Below are 18392 nucleotides of genomic sequence, written 5' to 3'. Positions count from 1 at the left end.
CTATAATAACTCTGTACACTTGGGACTAGAGGGAACAATATGATTTTAAAAATTATTTCATAGCAATCAAACCCTTCAGTTCACGACATGTCAGTTATCACTGAACTAAAATCCAAGATTTAGGGGGCTTCCCTGGTGGCTCAGTGGTAAAGAATCTGCCTAATGCAGGGGACACAGGCTTGACTCCTGATCTGGGAAGAGCCCACATGCCAAGGAGCAATTAAGCCTTTGTGCCACAACTATACACTATGCTCTAGAGCCTGGGAGCCACAGCTACTGAGCCCATGTGCCCTAGAGCCCATGCTCCACAACAAGAGAAGCTGCCACAATGAGAAGCTTGTGCACCACAACTGGAGAAAAGCCCTCACAGCAACGATATATATAAAAGAAGACTTAGGACATCAGTTTAAAAAAAAATCTAAGATTTAAATCTATGTTATCATAAGCCAGTTACTCCCAACTATTCTCCTCTATCAGCCAGCAAGAAAATCCCATCTCTGGGATTCTCTGCTAGAAAATTTATTTAGATTTACTCTCTGAACATTAGTAGGTACAAAGATTCCTGTAAATCTTGCTAGTATTCTTGTTTATTTTTATTAAGGTAAAATTCACATCACATACAATGAACCATTTTAAAGTGTTCAATTTGGTGGCATCTAGTACATTTACAATGCTATGCAGCCATCACCCCCATCCAGTTTCAAATCCTCTCATTATCCCAGAAGAACATTCCATACCTGGTAAACACTCACTCCCCATTCACCTCTCCATCCGTGCCTTGGCAACCACTAATCTGCTATCTATCTTTATGCACTTGATATTCTGGATATTTCACATTAAGAAAAATCATACAATATATGAGCTTTGTGACCTATTGCATAGCACATGGAACTCTACTCAATGTTATATGCCAGCCTGGATGGGAGAGGAGTTTGGGGGGGAGAATAGATACATGTGTATGTATGGCTGAGTCCCTTTGCTGTTCACCTGAAATTATCACAACATTGTTAATTGGCTATGCCCCAGTACAAAATAAAAAAGTTTAAAGTTTGAAAAAAATAAAAAATACATATGACCATTCTGTCTAGTTTCTTTCATTGGGCATTATGAATTCAAGAACAAAAAGATAAAGTCACGTTAAAAAATGGGTAACGGAAAAAAACGGGCAAAAAACTTATACAGGCATTTCACCAAAAATAGCTAATAAACACATGAAAAGACGTTTGCAAATGCAAATCAAAACTACACCGAGATACCACTTCACATCCACTACCATGCATATTCAAAAGAAAAGGGAAAATAACAAGTTGGATAGTACGAAGAGCAATTGAAAGACCTTTGCATTACTAACGGGACAGTAAAATGATGCAGTCACTGTGGGAAACCAATTTGACAGTTCCTCAAAAGTTAAACACATAAATATTTTCTCAGTCTGCTTGAGTGACTCAAACAATAGACATTTATTTCTTACCATTCTGGAGGCTGTGAAGTCCAAGATCAAGGTGCCAGCCAATTCCATTCCCAGTTAGAGCCCTCTTCCTGGCTCACAGACAGCTGCTTTCTTGTATCTTCACATAGGAGGAGAGAAATCAAGAGGAGAAGGTTTCTTCTTATAAGGACACTAATCTCATCATGTGGGCTATACTCTCATGACTTCATCTAAACTTACCTCTCAAAGCCCCCACCTCCAAATACCATCACATTGAGGCTTAGGGTTTCAACGTATGAATTTTAGGAAGACAAATATTTAATCCATAGCAAAGCCATACAATCCATCAATTCCACTTCTGTATATATGCTCAAAAGAATTGATAGCAGAGACTCAAACAGGTGTGTGTACACTCATGTTCATAATAGCGTTATTCACAATAGCCAAAATGTCAAAAGTCCATCGACAGATAAATGGGCAAACAAAATATGGTATACATGTACAATGGAATATTATTCAGCTTTAAAAAACAAAGGAGGGGTACTTCCCTAGTGGTTCAGTGGTAAAGAATCTGCCTGCCAATGCAGGAGACGTGGGCTGGATCCCTGATCCAGGAAGATCCCACATGCTGCGGAGCAACCAAGCCTGTGGGCCACAACTATTGAGCCTGTGCTCTAGAGCCCGGGAGCCACAACCACTGAAGCCCGCGTGCCCTAGAGCCCCGTGCTCGGCAACAAGAGATGCCCCCACAATGAGAAGCCCGCGCACCACAACTAGAGTGTAGCCCCTGCTTGCTGCAACCAGACAAAAGCCTGCACAGCAACAAAAACTCAACACAGACAAAAATAAATACTTAAAAATAATGAATGGGATTCTGATACATGCTACAACATGGACAAAACTTGAAAACACTACACTAAGTGAATAAGCTAGACACGAAAGGACACCTACTATGTGATTCCACTTATATGAGTTATCTATATTACACAAATTTATAGAAAAAGAAGGTACAATAGAGGTTACCAGGCGCTGAGAGGCAACAGAAATGTGTAGTTATTGCTTAAGGGTTACAGTTTTTCTGTTTGGGGTGATGAAAAAGTTGTGAAATAAGATAGTGGTGATGGTAACACAATAATATGAATTCATTTAATGCCACTGTATCATAAACTTAAAATGGATAAAATGCTTTATGTTATACATATTTTGCCACTATTATAAATAGTGTAATGCACCAAAAACCACTGTACTGTACTCTATGTCAGAAAATCCATTATATACAAATTATATATCAACAAAGCTCTTTTGAAAAATCCATTATCACTCCTTCTAAAAAGGTATCATCAAAGACAAAAGTACTTAAGAATATATTTATATATTTAATCAAGAAATGCAAGATTTGTACACTGGAAAATACAAACTATTCTTGAAAGAAATTAACAAAAGTCTAAATAAACAGAAAGTCAGCCCAATTTAATAGAGAGATAATATGGTTAAAACAGTAATTCTTCCCAAATTGATCTTCAGTTTGATGAAAGAACTATCAAAATACCTTTTTTATAGAAGTGGATGAGCTTATCCTAAATTTCATGTGGAATTCCAAAAGACCTTGACTAAACAAAACAATTTTGGAAAAGAAGAATTATGGTGAAGGATTCATACTACTCAATTAAAGCTGCAATAATCAAAACAGTGTTGTTTCTCTATAAGGAAGGAAAATATATAACAGTGAAATAAAATAAGAATCCGGAGGTAAGCTATATCAGCAAGGGTGACATATTGATTCAATGGGAAAAAATAGTGTTTTCTGCATATCATTCTGTGACAATATAGATACTTATATACAAAAGAACATACTGATATTCGGCCCCTACCTCAAACCATATATAAAATTCCTCAGATGGCTCAAAACCTGAAATATAACCTAAAACTATAAAAATTTAGGAGGAAACATAAGTTAAATCTTTGTGACTTTGGATTAGGAAATGATTTCTTAATTATGATACCAAAAGTACAAGCACGAAAAGAAAAAGTAAATGCCTTGGACTTCATCAAAATAAACAATGTTTGTTTTTATGAAGTTAATGGCCCCTGAAGATTGCTTCCTAGTTGCACCATTTCATTAAGGATAATAAAATGATGACATACTATCATTTCTTCTCCATTTATCAACTAGAATATTTTATAAAGAGAAACATCCTCTTACTAACTCTGTGGTTATCCTCAAGTACAATAGGCCCTATGAAAGGCAGGATAAATACGACCTCATTCTCTTTTATTTTCTAGTTTTTAAAATGAGTTGATTCCCTAGCGTTGTTTTACAGTATTAATCTGACCTAAAGCATTGAAATAGATTTGATATGTTTCAATCCAATAGAGTTACTATTCTCATTGATATTCAGATTTTCCCCTCTTTGAACAATAGGAGGGATCTTCAAGTTGCTCCTGAATTCTTTTTAGGAAGATCCAGTGATCACTGATACTTTTCTTACATGACAAGATGTTTCAGGATCACTCTGTAATTTCCTGCTCCAATCCTAGAGACAGCTATACCTCCAACGAGACCTGGAAAAGATTATTTTTAATGGCTACATCTTTTGAATGTACTTCTTATTCAACTAGTCCACTACTTGGAGAGAAAAAGCTTCAGATAGTTTCTGTGACTATTCTATATTATAAATTAAATACTGAGCTATTTGATAGAAATAGCATGTACAAGTGACTGATAATAACCTTTAACTGTTTTCTCTAGTATTTAACGTTGATATTTAACAAAAGCCTAGTCAATCGACCCATTTGGGGCCTAACCTATTGTTTTCCTGAAGTTAGCAGTCTCTGAAGATCTTTTCCTCCTTGTACCACTTCATTAAGGATAACAAAATGATGACATTCTATCAATTCTATAATGATAAACATTTGTTATTATAGACATTCACCTATTATAGACATTTGCTTCTACAGTGGGACTTGCAAACAATGAATCAAAAGGTGGAAGAAAAACAATAATCAGGAAAATAAAAGGTAGTAGCAAACATGAAATAAAACCTCCAGAGAGGAAATTAAGCATATTTTAGGCCCTAATACTCATCAGCCTCAAAGGATATTCTGCTTTTTCCTGGAACTATAATCCCTCTAACAGTCTCTGGACATTTCATCACCAGTCAAGAGGATAACTGTATGCGCGAGCTCAGTCATGTCCCACTCTGTGACCCCATGGACTGTAGCCCGTCAGGCTTCTCTGTCTGTGGAATTTTCCAGGTAAGAATACTGGAGGGGGTTGCCATTTCCTCCTCCAGGGGATCTTCCCCACCCACGGATCGAACCCAGATTTCTTTATGTCTTCTGCATTGGCAAGTGGATTCTTTACCACCAGTACCACCTGGGAAGCCCACTACACACTGTAAGAAGGTCTAACATTGAAAAACTGATTGCACCAAGTGTTAGTGAAGTTGTTGGGGAGCTCTAAGAGAGTGTAAAATCACTTAACCATTTTGGTAAATAGTTTGGTAGTTTCTTTAAAAGTGAAACAGGGGGACTTCCTTGGTGGTCCAGTGGCTAAGACTCTGTGCTCCCAATGCGTGGGGCCAGGTTCCATCCCTGGTCAGGGAACTAGATCCCACATGCCCAAACTAAAAATCTCACATGCCTCAACAAAGATTGAAGATTCCTCATGTCACAACTAAGACCTGGTGCAGTGAAATATTTTTTGAAGTGAAACATATTACTACCATATGAGCCAGCTATTCCACCCCTATTTATTTACCAAACACAAATGAAAGCATATATCTACACAAAGATTTGTATACAACTGTCCCGAGCAGCTCTATCTGTAATAGCTTAAAACTGGAACAACTGAAGTGTCTAGCAGAACACTGTTCAGCAGCAGGAAGGAAGAACTACTGATACATGCATAAGATTGAGTGAATTTCAAGATAACAGTGTTGAGTGAAAGAAACCATGCAAAAATGAGTACAGTAGAGGATAATATTGGGTAGGAATATGATAACTGAAAGGTGTTTGTTGTTAACCTTTATTGGAGGGAGCTCACTTCCTGTTCACCTATGGAAGAAGCTTTTACCTAGGAACCTTATCCCTTATTCTTAAGAATTATAAACAGAAAGCACTCTCTCCCAACCATGCCAAATTCCTTATTTGGTTGCTTGGCAATAGGTATATTGGCTGAAATGTTAGAGTGAATTAAGCTGTCTTATACTAGAAGTACTCCCCAGAGGAAAGCCAGCACGTATTTTCAAATTTTCTTTTTTTTTTTTTACCATGTATTTTCTTTATTTAAGATTTGTTTAATCCATATTTTGAAAGGAACACAAGTCCGATTCTATGGGTTAAAGGTGTTGGTCAAAGTTAATTAAGTATAAGTAGCTGCAATTCATAGGTCTATTGGGGGAAAAATGACTATTCTATTGTGCAGTTAAAAGAGAAAGCCACTCACCCCTCAAATTATAAAGACCTCAGGCTTGGAATGCTTGCACAGAACTCAGTGTGCTGGAAACTGGGTAGAGTTTACATGTTCTGCTGTTACGCTATTTATTATGTTGTACATGCATTCCTCTCAGCCATTATGTTCATTTTCCTTTTTGTTCATTTTCTTAACTGCAGAGAGAGGAGCATGTGGATGAGCAGAGTTGCCAGATAAAATACAGGACATACTCATACTAAAAAAAGGAGTCATTGTTTATCTTGAAATTCAAATTTAACTGGGAGTCTTGTGTTTTTATTGGTTAAATCTGACAACCCTAAGGATGAGTACAGAGTAACAGCGACTAATTTCGGGAAGTTAAAAAGGACTACATATGTACAAGGTAGCGTAGCACTTCTAAAACTTTAATAGAGTGTACATATGTATTATCTGGAGTTCTTGTTGAAAAATAGGTTCTGATTCTGAGGATCTGCAGCAGAATCTGTATTTCTAACAGTTAATGCCAATGATGCTGGTTTCCAGACCGCAGTTTGAGCAAGGCTCTAGTGGAAATTTGAGTGTGTGAGTGTGTGTGTGTGTGTGTGTGTGTGTGCGTGCGTGCATGCGTGCGTGCATGTGTGTGTGTGCATTTTGGCTGCCCAGCATATGAACTTCCTTTCTGAGCATAAGGAATTCACCAAAATAATTCTTGAAGGAACGTGGAGCCTGGCTCTCACTATGAAAACAGAAGGAAGGTGTCAAATACTCATTTCACCAGACTGCTTTGCAGCCTGGATTTAGTTCCACAATCTACACGGGGATTTAGTTCCATGAATACACAAAGCAAAAGGCAAAGAAGAAAGGAAAATATATACCCAACTGAATGCAGTTCAGTTCAGTTGCTAAGTCGTGTCCGACTCTTTGCCACCACATGAATCACAGCACACCAGGCCTCCCTGTCCATCACCAACTCCTGGAGTCCACCAAAACCCATGTCCATTGAGTCGGTGATGCCATCCAACCATCTCATTCTCTGTCGTCCCCTTCTCCTCCTGCCCTCAGTCTTCCTCAGCATCAGGGTCTTTTCCAATGAGTCAGCTCTTTGCATCAGGTGGCCAAAGTATTGGAGTCTCAGCTTCAGCATCAGTCCTTCCAATGAATATTCAAGACTGATTTCCTTTAGGATGGACTGGTTGGATCTCCTTGCAGTCCAAGGGACTCTCAAGAGGCTTCTCCAACACCACAGATCAGAAGCATCAATTCTTCGGCGCTCAGCTTTCTTCACAGTCCAACTCTCACATCCATACATCACCACTGGAAAAACCATAGCCTTGACCAGACAGACCTTTCCTGACAAAGTAATGTCTCTGCGTTTTAATGTGCTGTCTAGGTTGGTCATAACTTTCCTTTCAAGGAGTAAGCGTCTTTTAATTTCATGGCTGCAATCACCATCTGCAGTGATTTTGGAGCCCCCCAAAATAAAGTCTGACACAGTTTCCACTGTTTCCCCATCTATTTGCCATGAAGTGATGGGTCCAGATGCCATGATCTTAGTTTTCTGAATGTTGAGCTTTAAGCCAACTTTTCCACTCTCCTCTTTCACTTTCATCAAGAGGCTCTTTAGTTCTTCTTCACTTTCTGCCATAGGGTGGTGTCATCTTCATATCTGAGGTTATTGATATTTCTCCTGGCAATCTTCCCAGGCAATCTTCAGCCTGTGCTTCCTCCAGCCCAGCATTTCTTGTGATGTACTCTGCATATAAGTTAAATAAGCAGGTGACAATATACAGCCTTGACATACTCCATTTCCTATTTGAAACCAGTCTGTTGTTCCATGTCCAGTTCTGACTGTTGCTTCCTGACCTGCATACAGATTTCTTAAGAGGCAAGTCAGGTGGTCTGATATTCCCATCTCTTTCAGAATTTTCCACAGTTTATTGTGATCCACACAGTCAAAGGCTTTGGCATGGTCAATAAAGCAGAAGTAGATGCCTTTCTGGAACTCTCTTGCTTTTTCGATGATCCAATAGATGTTTGCAGTTTGATCTCTGGTTCCTCTGCCTTTTCTAAAACCAGCTTGAACATCTGGAAGTTCATGGTTCCCGTATTGCTGAAGCCTGGCTTGGAGAATGTTGAGCATTACTTTACTAGCATGTGAGATGAGTACGATTGTGTGGTAGTTTGAGCATTCTTTAGCATTGCCTTTCTTTGGGATTGGAATGAAAACTGACCTTTTCCAGTCCTGTGGCCACTGCTGAGTTTTCCAAATTTGCTGGCATATTGAGTGCAGCACTTTCACAGCATCATCTTTCAGGATTTGAAATAGCTCAACTGGAATTCTATCACGTCCTCTAGCTTTGTTGATAGTGATGCTTCCTAAGGCCCATTTGACTTCACTTTCCAGGATCTCTGGCTCTAGGTGAGTGACCACACCATCGTGATTATCTGGATCATGGAGATCTTTTTTTGTACAGTTCTTCCCTGTATTCTTGCCACCTCTTCTTAATCTCTTCTGCTTCTGTTAGGTCTCTACCATTTCTGTCCTTTATTGAGCCCATGTTTGCATGATATGTTCCCTTAGTGTTTTTAATTTTCTTGAGGAGATCTCTAGTCTTTCCCATTCTATTGTTTTCCTCTATTTCCTTGCATTGATCACTGAGGAAGGCTTTCTTGTCTCTCCTTGGTATTCTTTGGAACTCTGCATTCAAATGGGTATATCTTTCCTTCTTGCCTTTGCTTTTCATTTCCCTGCTTTTCACAGCTATTTGTAAGGCCTCCTCAGACAAGAAAGTGGAGAAAACCACTAGACCATTCAGGTTTGACCTAAATAAAGTCCCTTATGACTATACAGTGGAAGTGAGGAATAGATTTAAGGGACTAGATCTGATAAACAGAGTGCCTGATGAACTATGACACTGTACAGGAGGCAGGAATCAAGGCCATCCCCAAGAAAAAGAAATGCAAAAAAGCAAAACGGCTGTCTGAGGAGCCCTTACAAATAGCTGTGAAAAGCAGGGAAATGAAAAGCAAAGGCAAGAAGGAAAGATATACCCATTTGAATGCAGAGTTCCAAAGAATAGCAAGGAGAGATAAGAAAGCCAGAGTTCCAAAGAAAGCAAGGAGAGAGATAAGAGCCTTCTAAGGTGAACAATGCAAAGAAATAGAGGAAAACAATAGAATAGGAAAGACCAGAGATTTTTTTCAAGAAAATTAGAGATACCAAGGCAGTGTTCCATGCAAAGATGGGCACAATAAAGGACAGAAATGGTATGAATGAAACAGAAGCAGAAGAGATTAAGAGGTGGCAAGAATACACAGAAGAACTGTAAAAAAAAAAAAAAAAAGCTCTTAATGATCCAGATAAGCACAATGGTGTGGTCACTTATCTAGAGCCAGACATTCTGGAGTGTGAAGGCAACTGGGCCATAGGAATCATCACTATAAAGAAAGCTAGTGGAGGTGATGGAATTCCAGCTGACCTATTTCAAATCCTAAAAGATGATGCTGTGGAAGTGCTGCACTCAATATGCCAGCAAATTTGGAAAACTCAGCAGTGTCCACAAAGAAAGCTGTAGAAAGTCAGCTTTCATTCCAATCCCAAAGAAGAGCAAATGCCAAAGAATGTTCAAACTACCGCACAATTGTACTCATCTCACACGCTAGCAAAGTAATGCTCAAAATCCTTCAAACTAGGCTTCAACAGTACAAGAACTGAGAACTTCCAGATGTTCAAGCTGGATTTAGAAAAGGCAGAGGAATCAGTGATCAAATTGCCAACATCTGTTGGATCATAGAAAAAGCAATAGAATTCCAGAAAAACATCTACTCCTGCTTCATTGACTATACCAAAGCCTTTGACTGTGTGGATCACAACAAACTTTGGAAAATTCTTAGAGATAGGAATGCCAGACCACCTGACCTGCTTCCTGAGAAATCTGCATGCAGGTCAAGAAGCAACAGTTATAACTGGACATGTAACAATGGACTGGTTCCCAATTGGGAAAGGAGTATGTCAAGGCTGTATATTGTCATCCTGCTTTTTAACTTATATGCAGAGTACATCATGCAAAATGCCAGACTGGATGAAGCAGAAGCTAGAATCAAGATTGCTGGGAGAAATATCAATAACCTCAGATGCGCAGATGATACCACCCTAATGGCAGAATGTAAAGAGGAACTAAAATGCCTCGTGATGAAGGTGAAAGAGAAGAATGAAAAAGCTGGTTTAAAACTCAACATTCGAAAAATGAAGATCATGGTATCTGGTCCCATCACTTCATGGCAAATAGATGGGGGGATAAATGGAGACAGTGGCAGATTTTATTTTCTTGATCTCCAAAATCATTGCAGACAGTGACTGAAGCCATGAAATTAAAAGACACTTGCTCCTTGGAAGAAAAGCTATGACAAACCTAGATGTGTATTCAAAAGCAGAGACATCACTTTGAGGACAAAAGTCTGTCTAGTCAAAGCTATGGTGTTTCCAATAGTTATGTATGGATGTAATAGCTGGACTATAAAGAAAGCTGAGCACCAAAGAATTGATGCTTCGAACTGTGGTGCTGGATAAGGTTCTTGAGAGTCCCTTGGACAGTAAGGAGATCAAACCAGTCAATCATAAAGGAAATCAGTTCTGAATATTCATTGGAAGGACTGATGCTGAAGCTGAAGCTCCAGTACTTTGGCCACCTGATGTGAAGAGCCAGCTCATTTGAAAAGACCCTGATGCCAGGAAAGATTGAAGGCAGGAGGAGAAGGGGGCGACAGAGGATGAGATGATTGGATTGCATCATCAACTCAATGGATACAATCAAACTCTGGAAGATAGTAAAGGACAGGGAAGCCTGACATGCTGCAATCTATGGGGTCGCAAAGAGTCAGACACGACTGAGCAACTGAACAACGAAAACATGGGGCCAATCAGAAGCACCTACATAGGAATTTGAGTCAAGAACTAGAAACATATTAACTATGAAAGCAATAAGTTTTCTCTCTTGCAACAGCCCCAGTTGCGAACTGGCCAAATTGTAAACCCAAGGTGGCAGTGGTGGTAAAGGAAGGGGCAGAGTCCAGGATACTTGGGAACATCAGGAACAGTAGTCTTCCCATTGGGTGGAATCTGCAGTGTGATGTTGAGCATTGTTCCTAGCTGCCCAGCTCTGAGCTTACTTCTTAATCCTCATAATGATTCCGTGAGCTGTTCATTTCCTTTTCTTACCTTAATCACTCAGAATTGGTATTTGTTGCTTGAAACTAAGCACTCTGATCAAGTCAAAGGGTTTGCCAGAGGCTAGCTGGCTTGTACAGCCCCATCAATTGGCACGTGAGATGAGGTCTAGGTCACCACTCAGTGAGATCTTTGCTTCACAGAGTGAAGACATTTCTGAGAGAGGGGCAACCTCCACTTGTGATAGGGTATCTATTTCCTGACATACACGTCTCTGTCCCTTCTTTTATTAGTACCTCTGGTGGTGGCTGGACTTCCCAGGTGGCACTAGTGGTAAAGAACCCGCCTGCCAACGCAGGAGACTTGGGTTTGATCCCTGGTCAGGAAAATCCCCTAGAGGAGGGCATGGCAACCCACTCCAGTATTCTTGCGTGAAGAATCCCATGGACAGGGGAGCCTTAACACACAGCAACTTAGCACACACGCACGCTGGTGATGACTGGTCTTGGTTTAATAGAACTAGATTCATTCACATGCTAACCCTGTCACTAATTAGTTAGTTATGTGATTTGGGGCAAATCACTTAGTCTCCATTTCCTTGACTGTTAAAAGAGGACAAGATTATCTGATTATTCACTTATTCACATTACTTCATAATTATTTTTGCAACCTTATTGAGATACAAATTGCATATTCTAAAATTCACCCATTTCAAGGGGAATTTAAGGGATAATGGATACATGTATATGTATGGCCGAGTCCCTTTGCTGTCCACCTGAAACTATCACAACATTGTTAATTGGCTATACTCCAATATAAAATAAAAAGTTTTTTTAAACCTTAAAAATAAATAAAATTCACCAATTTCAAGTGTACAATTGAATGACTTTTAGTAAATTTACCAAATTGTTCAACCATCACCATAACCTAGTTTTAGAACATTTCATCTCCCCAATAAGGTCCCTCAGGCCCATTTACAGTTAGTTCATCCCCATATTCACCCTCAGGGCTGAGCAATCACTAATTTATTTTCTGTGTCTATAAATTCACTTTTTCTGGCCATTTTAAATAAATAGAACCATACAATCATAATTATTTGTTATACAAGGTTTTTCTGCTCTAGAATGAGTTTCCAAAAGGCCTGTGTCTAAGGACAGAAATCAATAAAACTGAAAACAGGAAAATAATAAAGAAAATCCATGAAACAAAGAGCTGGATCTTTTAAAAGATCAATCAAATTCACAAACCTCTAGCAAGTCTGACAAAGAAAAGACACAATTACCAATATCAGGAATGAAGCAGGTAGTATCACTACAGATCCTGCAGACATCAAAAGGAGAGAAAGCAAATATTGCAAGCAATTCTAGAGTTTAGGTGAAACAGCCCAATTGCTTGAAATTCACAAACAAAACTCATTAAAGACAAAAAAGTTACTGTGAATACTCCTATAACTACAAAAGAATGTTAATTCATAATTTAAAACATTTTTGAAAAGAAATTCCAGGCTCAAGATAGTTTTACTGAGTAATTACGGGGGCTTCCCTTGTGCCTCAGACAGTAAAGAATCTACCTGCCAATGCAAGAGACCCACGTTCTATCCCAGGGTTGCGAACTGAATAATTATACCAAACACTTAAGTGAAAATACCATTTCTATGCAACCTCCTCCAGAAAAGAAAACAGGAGCTAACACTTCTCAACTTATTTTATGAGGCTGGTATTACCCTAATACCAAAACCAGACAACAAGCGCAAAATAGGAACTACAGACCAATATCTCCCATGAATTTAGACACAAAAATCTTCAACAAAATCTTCTAACAATAGACTAAAAAATTATGAAACAAATACAACCATGTGGGCTTTATTCCATGTACAAAAGGCTGGTTAAACATTTAAAGATCATTCAATGTAACCAGCCATGTGATCAGTCGCTCACTCCTGTTCTACTATTTGTAACCCCACGGGACTGTAGACCATCAGGTTTCTGTGTCCATGGAATTTTCCAGGCAAGAATATTGGAGTGGGTCGCGGTTTCCTTCGCCAGGGATTCTTTCCGACCCAGGGATCAAACCCACATCTCCTGCATGGGCAGGCGGATTCTTTACCACTGAGCCACCTGGGAAGCCCCGTAACCAACCATATCAAAAGGTTAAAGAAGAAAAATCCAAGGAGCATGTCAATTGACATCGCAAAGCATTTGGCCAAATTTAACCCCCATTCATATAAAAAGGAATAGAGAGGAACTTTCTCAGTTTGGTAAAGAACATCTACAAAAACCTACAGCTAACATTATGCTTCACAGTGACAGAGCAGCATACTTAACTGTAGAAGAATGAATGCTTTCCCCGGGGTCGCGGAATCCACCCAGGAAGACTGTGGCACTAGGAGAGAAGCTGCGGTCCAGTCCACTCACCTTCCTTTGCCCTAGCCTCTCGGAGAACGAGCCGCCCCTAAAGGGGGACTACTTGTCCTTCCGCCTGGTCCTGCGCAGCCGCAGGTACTAGGGTCTGGGGCCCCAGCGCAGTTGTCTGCGGGAATGAGTGGCAGGAGATTGAAAGTGGAAGTGTGAAAGTGAAGTCGCTCAGCCGTGTTTGACTCTTTGCAACCCCATGGACTGTAGTCCCGCAGGCTCATCGGTCCATGGGATTTTCCAGGCACGAATACTGGAGTGGGTTGCTATTTCCTTCTCCAGGGGATCTTCCCGACCCAGGGATCAAACCTGGGTCTCCCGCGTTGTAGGGAGACGCTTTACTGTCTGAGCTGCCAGGGAAGCAGGAGATTAGTTCAGTTCATTCAGTTCAGTTCAGTCGCTCAGTCGTGTCCGACTTTTTGCGATCCCATGAATCGCAGCATGCCAGGCCTCCCTGTCCATCACCACCTCCCGGAGTTCACTCAGACTCATGTCCATTGAGTCAGTGATGCCATCCAGCCATCTCATCCTCTGTCGTCCCCTTCTCCTCCTGACCCCAATCCCTCCCAGTATCAGAGTCTTTTCCAACGAGTCAACTCCTTGCATGAGGTGGCCAAAGTACTGGAGTTTCAGCTTCAGCATCATTCCCTCCTAAGAAATCCCAGGGCTGATCTCCTTCAGAATGGACTGGTTGGATCTTCTTGCAGTCCATGGGACTCTCAAGAGTCTTCTCCAACACCACAGTTCAAAAGCATCAATTCTTCGGCGCTCAGCTTTCTTCACAGTCCAACTCTCACATCCATACATCACCACTGGAAAAACCATAGCCCTGACTAGACGGACCTTTGTGGGCAAAGTAATGTCTCTGCTTTTCAACATGCTATCTAGGTTGGTCATAACTTTTCTTCCAAGGAGTAAGCGTCTTTTAATTTCATGGCTGCAGTCACCATCTACAGTGATTTTGGAGCCCCAAAAAATAAAGTCTGACACTGTTTCCACTGTTTCCCCATCTATTTGCCATGAAGTGATGGGACCAGATGCCATGATCTTCGTTTTCTGAATGTTGAGCTTTAAGCCAACTTTTTCACTCTCCACTTTCACTTTCATCAAGAGGATTTTTAGTTCCTCTTCACTTTCTGCCACAAGGGTGGTGTCATCTGCATATCTGAGGTTATTGATATTTCTCCCGGCAATCCTGATTCCATCTTGTGCTTCTTCCAGCCCAGGATTTCTCATGATGTACTCTGCATATAAGTTAAATAAGCAGGGTGATAACATACAGCCTTGATGTACTTCTTTTCCTATTTGGAACCAGTCTGTTGTTCCATGTCCAGTACGGCTAATCCAGAATCATCTAATATGAGCAGCCTCAACCCCCACGGACACTCCCCTTCCCACCAGCTTGTTCGCTTGTTTTTTTTTTCCTTTCTCTCTTTTTCTGTTTTTCTTTCTCTCTAACTTCCTTACCGATTCTCCTTTGAACTTTCTCCAGTTGTTGACCCCGTCTTCTAAACACCTTTATTATTCTCTCTAAAGTGAAGATGAATGAGGAAAAAGAGTGTTCGTTAGAATAGTAATTAGCATGTTTGTCAAGGTTTACACTAAGCATTCCACCACCATCCAGGCTTTCCTAACAGACCACATGTAGAGCGGTGCCATGGAGACTTCTCGTTGAGGAAAAAGACTGTACCCTTCATAATTCTTTAGAGACTCTGTGGACTCTTTCAACATTCTTGAGTATTCTCTTTTAAGAGAGTCTTAAATTGGTGAATTTCTCACTTGGTTTTCGGCTATGGTTCATTCCGAACATTGACATCTTGTTCTTTTTATATCTGGGGTGGGGGGGGGGGACAGCACTACCACCTCTTGCACACATTTGCAGACCTATGAGCCAATTGATATACACGTTTGAAGAAAGCAAATACTAAATTGTGCCTTGTTTTCTCACTTGCATTACATTCTCCTGAGACTGTGGCTTGCCTGTAAGTCCATACCATTGGTATGGGTAATTAGCAACCTAATAAGAGGAAGTAAAGAAAGTGCTATCAAAACAAGTAGGTACAAAGACCTAAATGTAAGGCTAGCCTCTTAGAGGAAAACATAGGCAGAACACTCTTTGACATAAATCTCGGCAAGATATTTTTTAATCCACTTCCTAGAGTAATGGAAATAAAAATAAAAAATAAACAAATGGGACCTAATTAAACTTAAAAGCTTTTGCACAGCAAGGGAAACTATAAACAAAACTAAAAGACAACCCACAGAATGGGAGAAAATATTTGCAAACAGAGACTAACAAGGAATTAATCTCCAAAATATACAGATAGCTCAGGCAGCTCAGTGTCAAAAAAAAGAAAAAAAGAAATTAACCCAACAAAAAATGGGCAGAAGATATGAATAGACATTTCTTCAAAGATGTGCAGATGGCCAAAAAGCACATGAAAAGATGTTCAACATAACTAATTATTAGATAAATGCAAATCAAAACTGCAATGCGGTATCACCTCACACCAGTCAGAATGGCCATCATCAAAAAAGCCTACAAATAAACCAAAAAAAGTCTACAAACAATAAATGGTAGAAAGGGTGTGGAGAAAAGGGAGCCCACATTACACTGTTGGTGGGAAAGTAAACTGGCACAACCACTATGGAGACTAGTATGGAGGTTCCTTAAGAAACTAAAACTAGAACTACCATATAATCTAGCAATATCAGTCCTTTGCATATATCCAGAGAAAATAATAATTCAAAAAGATACACACACCCCAAAGTTCATTGCAGCACTATTTGCAATAACCAAGACATAGAAGCAACCTAAATGTCTATCAACAGAGGATTGGATAAAAAAGACATGGTACATATATACAATGGAATATTACTCAGCCATGAAAAAGAATAAAATTATGCCATTTGCAGGAACATGGATGGACCCAAAGAGTGTCATGCTGAGTGAAGTAAGTCAGACAGAGAAGGGGAAGTATGACATCCTTTATATGTGGAATCTTAAAAGAAATGATACAAAACCTAACTTACTTACAAAACAGAAACAGACTCACAGACTTCAAGAACAAGCTTATGTTGCTGGGGGGAAGGATGGGGGAAGAGATAGTTAGGGAGTTTGGGATGGGCATGTACACACTACTATATTTTAAATGGATAACCCACTCCAGTATTCTTGTCTGGGAAATCTTATGGAAAGAAGAGCCTGGCAGGCTACAGTCCATAGGGTCACAAAGAGTCAGACAAGACTTAGCAACTGAGCATGCATGCACATTCTAAGAACAATATCCTAGGAAGACACTGCTAATTAAATCAGGTTCCACATCTGCATGCAGTTCACATTCTGGTGGGGAAACTTTGTTTCTCCCACAAGACTTGACTTGATCTACAAACAATAAATGCTGGAGAAGGTGTGGAGAAAAAGGAACCCTCTTACACTGTTGGTGGGAATGCAAACTAGTAGAGCCACTATGGAGAACAGTGTGGAAATTCCTTAAAAAACTGGAAATAGAACTGCCTTATGACCCAGCAATCCCACGGCTGGGCATACACACTGAGGAAACCAGAATTGAAAGAGATGTGTACCCCAATGTTCATCGCAGCACTGTTTATAATAGCCAGGACATGGAAGCAACCTAGATGTCCATTGGCAGACGAATGGATAAGAAAGCTGTAGTACATAAACACAAGGGAATATTACTCAGCCATGAAAAATAATGCATTTGAATCTGTTCTAATGAGGTGGATGAAACCAGACCCTATTATACAGAGTGAAGTAAGTCAGAAAGAAAAACACCAATACAGTATACCAATGCATATATATGGAATTTAGAAAGATGGTAACGATGACTCTATATGCGAGATAACAAAAGAGACATAGATGTAAAAAACAGTCTTTTGGACTCTGGGAGAAGGCAAAGGTGGGATGATTTGAGAGGGTAGCATTGAAATGTGTATATTATCATATATGAAGCTAGTCCAGGTTCGATGCATGAGACAAGGTGCTCAGGGCTGGTGCACGGGGATAACCCTGGGGGATGGGATAGGGAGGGAGGTGGGAGGGAGGGTCCGGATGGGGAACACATGTATACCCATGGCTGATTCATGTGAATGTATGGCAAAACCCACAATATTGTAAAGTAATTAGTCTCCAATTAAAATAAATAAATTAATTTTTAAAAAAGACTTGACTTAATAATCATGGCTCTCTCAGAGAGACCAGAATGGAGACAGAACCTAACAGCAATGGTGAGTCATAAACTCTATACAGTAAAAACCCATATTTTAATCCTTCATGAACAGCTACTATTATTAGTCTAAATTATTTTGATCTTGATATAATTCAGGAGGCATAACAGACTAAGGTTCGATTCCTGGGTCGGGAAGATCACCTGAAGAAGGGCATGGCATCCACTCCAGTATTCTTGCCTAGAGAATCGCATGGACAGAGGAGCCTGGTAGGCTACAGTCCACAGGGTCACACAGAGTTGGGCACAACTGAAGTGACCTAGCACGCACACATCACAAGTACATTGTCTGACACTGCATTTATCTTGTTGGAAACCATAATTGTCTGAAACAATGGCCTCAGTGAAAAATGTGATATGATATAATTCATATATAATTCACATGTATAATGCTCCAAGAATATTGGAGTGTGTTGCCATGCCCTTGTCCGGGGATCTTCCCAACCCAGGAATCAAACCTGTGTCTCTTACAGGTCCTGTATTGGTAGGTAGGTTCTTTGCCGCTAGTCCCACCTGGGAAGGTGGTACTTGTGGTACTAATGCTTTATTAACAATATGCCATGTCAACTGAGTGGGCTAGGCCATGTATGGGTGATTACAGCAAAAATGGTGCCTGTATGTGATCCAAGTTTATGTATAATCAGAGTCATTACCCTTTATCTGCTTATAGTCAGGAATCTACCAGATTATTCAGCAGAATGATTTGTGGATACATCATCAGGCA

The sequence above is a fragment of the Ovis canadensis genome, chromosome X, assembly GCF_042477335.2.
Source record: "Ovis canadensis isolate MfBH-ARS-UI-01 breed Bighorn chromosome X, ARS-UI_OviCan_v2, whole genome shotgun sequence".
Lineage (NCBI taxonomy): Eukaryota > Metazoa > Chordata > Mammalia > Artiodactyla > Bovidae > Ovis > Ovis canadensis.
Note: the sequence above shows the minus strand (reverse complement) of the source record.